Raw genomic sequence first — 9,418 nt, 5'->3', positions numbered from 1 at the left:
TGGCCAGGAGCTGCCACTGCACTCCAGTCTGGGCGACAGAGTGAGACTCCAACTCAAAAAAAAAAAAAAAGAAAGTCAGCCCTTGACACAAGGGTTTGGAAGAAAAAGGAAGAAAAAGAAAAAAATAAAAATAAAAAAACAAACATATATATAAAGAAATAAAAATAAAATAATTGTACACACACACACACACATACACACACACACACACACACACACACACACACACACACACAAAACGTTGGGTGCAGTGGCTCAGCCTGTAATCCCAGCATTTTGGGAGGCCGAAGTGAGAAGATTGCCTGAGCCCAGGAGTTCAAGACCAGCCTGGGCAACTTGGTGAAAGCTCGTCTCTACAATAAATCAGAAAAACTAGCTGAGTGTGGGAGCATGCGTCTGTAGTTCTCAGCTGGAAGACTGAGACAGAAGGTTCGTGTAAGCCCAGCAGGTCAAAGCTGCGGTGGCCGTGAGCATGCCACTGCACTCCAGCCTGGGCAACAGGAGTGAGACTTCAGCTCAAAAAAAAAGACATCCTCATCCTAGTGCTTCATATATTTGTAAGCACTTAATCAATGTCTGTCTCCCCATTAGGCTGTAAACTCCATGGGAGCAGGCCCACCCTATTCAACGGGCATCTTAGCCCAGTGGCACGTAGTAAGCAAGTGCTCGATAGTTAATGAATGAATGAATAGCAGCATTGACTGAGTTCTTTTTTTTTAAGATTGGAAAATATAATTTATTTAGAAAGTAGATTCGAGGAAGAAAAGACTCATCTTCCCAACACAGGGGAAGGGAACAAAGTTTAGGAAAGCATAGCGGCTGTAGCTCAATGAACACATGGCTTGGCAAGAGCTTAACAAAAGCAATGACCTGCTGAGTTCTTGTACAGTCAGCACTTTACTTGCATCATCCTCATTTTGTCTTTACAACTAGAAGCCAATGATCCCAGAGGCTAAGTGGTTTGCCCATAGTCACACAAGTCATAAAACTGAATGTGCTCTTTTTTTTTTTTTTGAGTTGGAGTCTCACTGTTTTACCAGGCTGGCGGAGAGTGGCAGGCTCCCCACAGCCTTGACCTGCTGGGCTCAGGCGATCCTTCCGCTTCAGCCTTCCAAGGAGCTGGAACCACAGGCATGCACCACCACACCTGGCTAATTTTTTTTTTGAAGGCCACTGACTTTATTGAGCTAAAAAACTTTACGAGGACAGTGACTATTCTTGCCAAAAAAGGAGCCAAATGGTATCAAACAGACAGGAGGTGAGGATGGGGGTAAGGGAAGGGGCCAGGAATCCACTCAGGAAAGCTCACAACTTTCACCAGAAAACTGGCAGGGGAAGAAGGAAGGGAGATGCATGCAAGAGTGAAAATTCCAAAAAAGTTGAAATGGTTAGGGGAGAAACTCCCAAAAGACCCTGGAGTACGTCAGAGGTGAGTACAACCACAGCAATCTTTTCCTTTGTAGAGGACAGGGGAAGAGTCCCTACTCGGCTGCAAACTCTGGAGACTCAAAGCTAGGGCTGGGGCTGGAGGGTTCCCCAAAGAGCATCACAAGAAGGCGTTGCACCACTCTCAAAGACATCCAAAGCAGTCCCGCGACTGCTTGGCATTGGCACCACATGTGTTCTTCAGCCTTTCCCGGAAGAGATCTTCATCTTTCTTTAGCACCAGAAACTGGCCAAAGACCACATAGGCCTTGTCAAAGCCTCTTTCCTCCAGCTTCTTGCCCAGGACTTCACCAATCTTGGCCAGACTCCCCACTGGCTTTTCTCCCATGGGCTCTGCCACGAAGTCTCGATGCTTTTGGGAGGTTGTCATCTTGATCAGGCTTAATTGGCAGCCCCAGTCCCATTACGGCTCTTGCCGCCAGCTGGCCGCTCCCACCGATACCTGGCTAATTTTTTGATTGATTGTAGAGATAAGGTCTCACCAAGTTGCCCAGGCTGGTCTCAATCCTCTCACCTCGGCCTCCCAAAGTGCTGGGATAATAGGCATGAGTCACCGCACCCAGCTACTGGATGTGCTCCTAGCTAGGATGAATAAAGAAGTGAGCAGCTGGGCTCAGTGGCTCAGCCTGTAATCCTGCACTTGGGAGGCTGAGGTGAGTGGACTGCCTGAGCCCAGGTGTTCAAGACCCGCCTGGGCAACTTGGCGAGACTTCATCTCTACAATAAATAAAAAAACTAGCCGGGCGTGGTAGCGCGCACCTGTAGTTCCAGCCACTTGGAAGGCTGAGGCGGAAGGATCGCCGAAGCCCAGTAGGTCAAGGCTGCAGTGGCCGGGAGTGGCCACTGCACTCCAGTCTGGATGACAGAGTGAGTCTCCAACTCAAAAAAAAAAAGGAAGTGAGCCGAGGGCTCCCTCAGAGCCAGCCTGGTGATTTTTTGTTTTTTTGTTTTAGAGTCTGAGTCCCACTCTGTCAACCAAGCTGGAGTGCAGTGGCACCCTCACAGCCACCGTAGCCTCGACCTGCTGAGCCTGATCAGGTGATCCTTCTATCTCAGCCTTCCAAGTACCTGGAACCACAGGTGCACACCACACGCCTGGCTAATTTTTTTGATTTATTGTAGAGACCAGGTCTTGCCAAGTTGCCCAGACTGGTCTTGAACTCCTGGGCTCGGGTAATCCTCTCACCTCCGCCTCCCAGTGCTGGGACTACAGGCGTGCAGCCTGGTGATTTCTGATCCCAAAAGGCAAGCCCAGAGACCTACAACCTCCATTCTGGCACCAGCATCGGATCCCCTCTGAGCCAGTCCACATCAAGTGATGGAGTACCTGTTGGCTAGTAGCTCTGAACAAGTTGCTTCAACTCTCTAGGCCTCTGTTTCTCTATCTCTAAAATGGGAATGGGCCAGGCGCAGCGGTTCATGCCTATAATCCCAGCACTTTGGGAGGCTGACATGAGAGAATTGCCTGAGCCTGTGGGTTCAGGACCAGCCTGCGCAACATGGTGAGACCTCACCTCTACAATAAATCAAAAAGTTAGCTGGGTGTGATAGTGCACGCCTGTAGTTCTGGCTACTTGGAAGGCTGAGGCAGAAGGATTGCCTGAGCTCAACAGGTCAAGGCTGTGGTGGCCAGGAGCGTGCCACTGCACACCAGCCTGGGTGACAGACTGAGACTCCAACTCAAAAAAAATAAAATGGGAATGACAATCTCTTACCTTATTTACCTCACAAGATAAAGGGGAGACAGAGGAAAAAGTACTTGAAAAATTACATGTGCCAAAGGCCACGTTTACAAAATAAATGTGCAGCTGGGTGTGGTGACTCACACCTATAATCCCAGCACTTTGGGAGGCCAAGGTGAGAGAATTGCCTGAACCCATGGGTTTGAAACCAGCCTGGGCAACTTGGTGAGACCTCATCTCTACAACAAATCAAAAAATTAGCCTTGCATGGGGTGGAAGGATCACCTGAGCCCAATAGGTCGAGGTACAGTGGCCGTGAGAGTGTCACTGCACTCCAACCTAGGCAACAGAGTGAGACTCTGACTCAAAGAAAAAAATTTGCAAACTCAGCTTCTCAAGACAACACATGCTGGTGTTTCCCACCACCTCCTGAGATTCAGGGTACTTCTCATCTTTAACATGCATATTTGCCAGACTCGGTGGCTCAGCCTGTAATCCCGTGCTTTGGGAGGCTGAGGTGAGTGGATTGCCTGAGCCTGAGGGTTCGAGACCCGCCTGGGCAACTTGGTGAGACCTCATCTCTACAATAAAAATAAAAAAATTAGCCGGGTGTGGTAGCATGCGCCTGAAGTTCCAGCTACGTAGAAGGCTGAGGCGGAAGGATCGCCGGAGCCCAGCAGGTCGAGGCTGCGGTGGCCGGGAGCGGCCACTGCACTCCAGTCTGGGTGACAGAGTGAGACGCCAACTCAAAAACAAAAAAACATGCATATTCATCACCACAGATTGCCAGGGGTTACACATTCTGACTCAACAGGTCTGGAAATGGAGCCCGAGGTCTGTATAGTTGACACTCTCAGAGCTCTGGTGGTCCTTGGGTCATTCTCTGAGTAGCAGGGACCTGGTGGAGAGAGCAAAGTCTTAGGCATCATTCTGACCTGGCTTGAACCCCAACCATGCCTCTTACACTGTGAGAACCCAGGGAGTTGGTTCACCTCTGATATCTTTTTTTTTTTTTCGAGTTGGAGTCTCACTCTGTCACCCAGGCTGGGGGTCAGTGGCATATTCACGGCCACCACAGCCTCAACCTGCTGGGCTCAGGTGATCCTTCTGCCTCAGTCATCCAAGTTGCTGGAACTGCAGGCACACGCCACCATGCCTGGCTAATTTTTTGTAGAGATGAGGGCTCTCCAAGTTGCCCAGGCTGGTCTTGAACCCGTGGACTGAGGCAATCCTCTTACCTCAGCCTCCCAAAGTGCTGGGATGATAGGCGTGAGCCACTGTGCACGCCCTCTCTGAATTATTTTACTCAACTATAAAGTGGGGGTGATGATGCCCATCTTGTAAATATTACAAATCCAAGGATAGTGGCATATAATACATGTGAAATGCCTGGCAAGTAGCAGGGACTATGTTGGTTATTTCACCGTCCTAGAAGGGAGGAGGGTGTGTGCAGTTTCTTCCTTTGGTCAATAGAGGTCACCGTTGCATAACTTCTGCTTACGAAGGCGGGGAGCCTATGGTTCAGAGAACAAGGCTCTGAGTCACTAGGGTTCCCAGTGACTCAGCTGCTATTTGGTAAATCTGAGTGATACCCGAGACTAGGGCAGAGAAAAGTTATGGCCTCCAGTCTGATGAGGGAATCAGGCCAATCAAATAGTCACAGAAATTAATTATGAAGGTGTATGTACTAGATGTGGCTATAGGTATTACAAACCCAGATTTGGTAATGGTTCCTAGGTGTGATGCAATGAAAAACATGTCAGTAGGTGAGGAGAAAGACCAGAGGTTGAGCCAGGAATAAGGTAGACACCCTGTCCAACATGTCAGGTTTGCTAGGGGAAATAGGCTCCAGGTTCATCCATTTAATCATTGTTCCATTAAAAGCAAAACTGGGGTTGATAAGCTTGGTTTTCAACAAACCAGGCTTCAAGTACCTAAAAAATAAAAATTAAAAAAACCTGATGCATTAGTTAAGACAATACACTAAAAAAATTTTAATTAGTTGGGTGTGGTGGAGCACACGGGCCTGTGGTTCCAGCTACTTGAAAGGCTGAGGTGGAAGGATTGCCTGAGCCCGGTAGGTCGAGGCTGTGGTGGTGGTGAGCATGCCACTGCACTCCAGCCTAGGCAAAGAGTAGGACTTTGACTCAAAAAAAAAAGGGCCGGGCTCGGTGGCTCAGCCTGTAATCCCACGCCTTTGGGAGGCTGAGGTGAGTGGATTGCCTGAGCCCGCGGGTTCGAGACCCGCCTGGGCAGCGAGACCTCATCTCTACAATAAATCAAAAAATCAGCCGGGCGTGGTAGCACGTGCCTGTAACTCCGGCTGCTCGGAAGGCTGAGGTGGAAGGATCGCCGGAGCCCAGCAGGTCAAGGCTGCGGTGGTCGGGAGCAGCCACTGCACTCGTCTGGGTGACAGAGTGAGACTCCAACTGAAAAAAATAAAAAGAATGCTGCAGCCGAGAGCAGTGGCTCACGAATGTAAATTCCAGCACTTTGGGAGGCAGAGATGAGAGGATTGCTTGAACCCAGGGGTTCAAGACCAGCATGGGCAACTTGGTGAACACTTGTCTCTCAAAAATTTAAAAATCAACGGGTGTGGTGGCACATGCCTGTGGCTCCAGCTATTTGGAAGGTCAAGGCTGTGGTGGCTGTGAGCATGCCACTGCACTTCAGCCTGAACACATTGTGAGACTCCAAATAAAAAAAAAAAAAAATAGCTGAATGTGGTGGCATGCACCTATAGTCCCAGCTGCTGGGAAGGCTGAGGTGGCAGGATCACTTGAGCCCAGGAGGTCGAGTCTGCAGTAAGCTGTGATCGTATCATTGCACTCCAGCATGGGTGACAGAGTAAGACCTTGTCTCAAATAAATAAATAAATAAATAAATGAGAACAAGTTAAGAACTAGCATCTGAAAATTCACAGTATGATAGCCAACTTAAAAAAAAAAAAGACTTGAAAACAGTTAAGAAAATTTCCCAGGGCAAGAAAATTTCCCAGGGCCGGGCATAGTGGCTCATGCCTATAATCCCAGCACTTTGGGAGACCAAAGTGACAGGATTGCCTGAGCCCATGAGTTCGAGACCAGTCAAAAAGTTAGCCAGGCGTGGTGGTATGCACGCCTGTAGTCCCAGCTACTTAGAAGTCTGAAGTGGAAAGATAGCCTGAGTCCAGCAGATCAAGGCTGCAGTAGCTATGAGCATGCCACTGCACTCCAACCTGGGCAACAGAGTGAGACTCTGACTCAAAAAAAAAAAAAAGAAAAGAAAAGAAAGAAAGAAGAAAAGCAAAATTTCCCAGAAAGTAAAACAAAAAGAGGTGGGAAAAAAACTAGAGTTTCAACTCAGGCCCCAAAATCTGACTAACTGGAGTTCCATAAACAGAAAACAGAGAAAATGGGCAGGGAGAAAGGAGAAGAGGAGGGATGTATTATCAAATAAAACTTTTTAAATTTTTTCAGCGTCTCACTCTGTCACCCAGGCTGGAGTGCAGTGGCACCCTCAAAGCCACCACAGCCTTAACCTACTGGGCTCAGGCAGTCCTTCCGGCTCAGCCTTCCAGGTAACTGGAACTACAGGCGCAAGCCACTATGCCAGCTAATTTTTTGATTTATTGTAGGGACGAGGTCTTGTCATGTTGCCCAGGATGGTCTCGAACTCCCAGGCTCAGACAATCCTCTCCCCTCCACCTCCCAAAGAGCTGGGATTACAGGCATGAGCGACCATACCCACCTCCATTTTTTAAAATTTCAAAGCCGGGCTTGCCTGAGCCCGTGGGTTCGAGACCCACCTGGGCAACTTGGTGAGACCTCATCTCTACAATAAATCAAAAAACTAGCCGGGTATGGTAGCGAGCACCAGTAGTTCCAGCTACTTGGAAGGCTGAGGTGGAAGGATCGCCGGAGCCCAGCAGGTCGAGGTCGCGGTGGCCAGGAGCGGTCACTGCACTCCAGTCTGGACGACAGAGTGCGACTCCAACTCAAAAATAAAAATAAAATAAAAATTTAAAAATAAAATAAAATTTCAAGAGCTGAAAGACATGAGTCAGCGTATTTCATTGAATAAATCGAATTTAAAAGCTGGGCAGTGGAAATAAAGAGATCTTTATTTCTGAGAGGTATGTGTGTATATGTATATGTGTATGAGGAGGGTTCTTAGCATCACTGTAAACTTGAAGATAACATATCAATGCTTCCAACATTTTGAGTGAAAATAATTTTCTTTTTTTTTTTTTTTTTGGAGTTGGAGTCTCACTCTGTCGTCCAGGCTGGAGTGCAGTGGTATGCTCGCGGCCACCACAACCTCAACCTGCTAGCTCAGGCGATACTTCGGCTTCAGCCTTCCAAGTAGCTGGAACTACAGGCATGCACCACCACAAAAGGCTAATTTTTTGATTTATCATAGAGACGAGGTCTCACCAAGTTGCAAGTTGCCCAGGCTGGTCTCAAACCCCTGGGCTCAGGCAATTCTCTCACCTTGGCCTCCCAGCTGAAAATGATTTTCTTCTTCTTTTTTTTTTTTTTTTTTTTTTTTTAGTTGGAGTCTCACTCTGTCACCAAGGATGGATGGAGTGCAGTGGCATGCTTACGGCCACCACAGCCTCAACCTATTGAGCTCAGGTGATCTGCTTCAACCTTCTAAGTAACTGAAACTACAGTGAACTACAGGCGCATGCCACCATGCTCACCTAAATTATTTATTTGGGGTTTTTATTTATTTATTTATTTTTGAGTTGGAGTCTCACTCTGTCTCCCAGACTGGAGTGCAGTGGCATACTCATGGCCACTCCAGTGTTGCCCTACTGGATTCAGGCGATCTCTCCGCCTTAGCTTTCCAAGTAGCCAGAACTACAAGCACATGCTACCACATCTAGCTAATTTTTTGATTTATTGTAGAGATGAGGTCTTGCCAAGTTGCCCAGTCTGTTCTTGAACCTGGGAGGAGTCAGGCAATTTCCTCACCTCAGCCTCCCAAAGTGCTGAAATTACAGGCTTGAGCCATCGCGCCTGGCCTAAGTTTTTTTATTTATTGTAGAGTCGAGGTCTCACCATGTTGCCCACGCTGGTCTTGAACCCGTGGGCTTAGGCAATCCTCTCGCCTCTGCCTCCCAAAGTGTTGGCATTACTGGCATGAGCCACCACACCTGGCTGAAAATGATTTTCAAGCTAGGTTTCTGCATGCAACCAAAACTTCAATCAAGACTGAAATAAAAATATTTTCGGATAAAGAAGACAGAAGAATAATGTTCACTAAAGATGGGAAGGGGATTGCATAAGCCTGCGGGTTCAAGACCCGCCTGGGCAACTTGGCGAGACCTCATCTCTATAATAAATCAAAAAACTAGCCAGGCGTGGTAGCGCGCGCCTATAGTTCTGGCTACTCGGAAGGCTGAGGTGGAAGGATCGCTGGAGCCCAGCAGGTGAGGCTGCAGTGGCCGGGAGCGGCCGCTGCACTCCAGTCTGGGCTACAGAGTGAGACTCCAACTGAAAAAAAAAAAAAGAAAAAGATGGGAAGGGTGTGGGGAAGGAGGATAGTTAGACATTGGTTAACAGATACAAAGGTACAGCCACATTAGTGAAATAAGTTCTAGTGTTCTATAGTGCTATTGCTTGACTACAATAAACAATTTTCTGCATATTCTCAAATAGCTAGAAGAGCAAATTTTGGATGTTCCCAGCACAAAGAAGTGATAAATGTTAGAGGTGATGAATGTTAATTACCCTGATTTGATCATTACACATTGTATACATGTATCAAAGTATCACACTGTACCCCATAAATATGTACAATTATTATGTGTCAGTTAATAATTTTAAAAGGTCAGGTGCTGCTGTGGTGCACACCTGTAGTCCCATCTGCTTGTGAGTCTGAGTTGGAAGGATCACTTGAGGCCAGGAGTTTTAGGCTGCAGTGCAACATGAACAGGCAATACACTCCAGCCTGGGCAACATTGTGATACTCCCATCTGTAAAAAGAAAAAAGGAAGCTGGGTGCAGTGGCTCATGCCTGTAATCCCAGCACTTTGAGTGGCCAAGACAAGAGGATTACTTGAGCTCATGGGTTCAAGACCAGCCTGGACAACATGGTGAGACCTCGTCTCCACAATAAATAAAAAAATGAGCTGGGTGTGGTGGTGTGCACCTGTGGTTGCAGTAACTTGGAAGGCTGAGGCAGAAGGATCACTTGAGACCAGCAGGTCGAGCCTGCAGTGGCCGTGAGCTTGCCACTACCTTCCAGCTTGGGCGACAGAGTGAGACTCCTACTCAAAAAAAAAAAAAAAAAAAAAAAAAAAA

The 9,418-nt window shown here is 47.7% G+C and overlaps 1 pseudogene across 1 annotated transcript; it reads right to left on the bottom strand.

The window, feature by feature from the left end:
* Nucleotides 1-1,155: 1,155 nt before the first annotated feature.
* On the bottom strand, nt 1,156-1,882 carry LOC103271719 (annotated as a pseudogene). The gene has a single exon (XR_002482602.1). The product of XR_002482602.1 is annotated as a barrier-to-autointegration factor pseudogene (transcript).
* Nucleotides 1,883-9,418: the final 7,536 nt, after the last annotated feature.

The sequence above is a fragment of the Carlito syrichta genome, unplaced genomic scaffold (genome assembly GCF_000164805.1).
Source record: "Carlito syrichta isolate Samal-C Ts95f unplaced genomic scaffold, Tarsius_syrichta-2.0.1 Scaffold311864, whole genome shotgun sequence".
In the NCBI taxonomy this organism is placed as follows: Eukaryota; Metazoa; Chordata; class Mammalia; order Primates; family Tarsiidae; genus Carlito; species Carlito syrichta.
The sequence above is the reverse complement of the archived record's forward strand: the minus strand, read 5'-3'. Positions and strand labels throughout refer to the sequence as shown.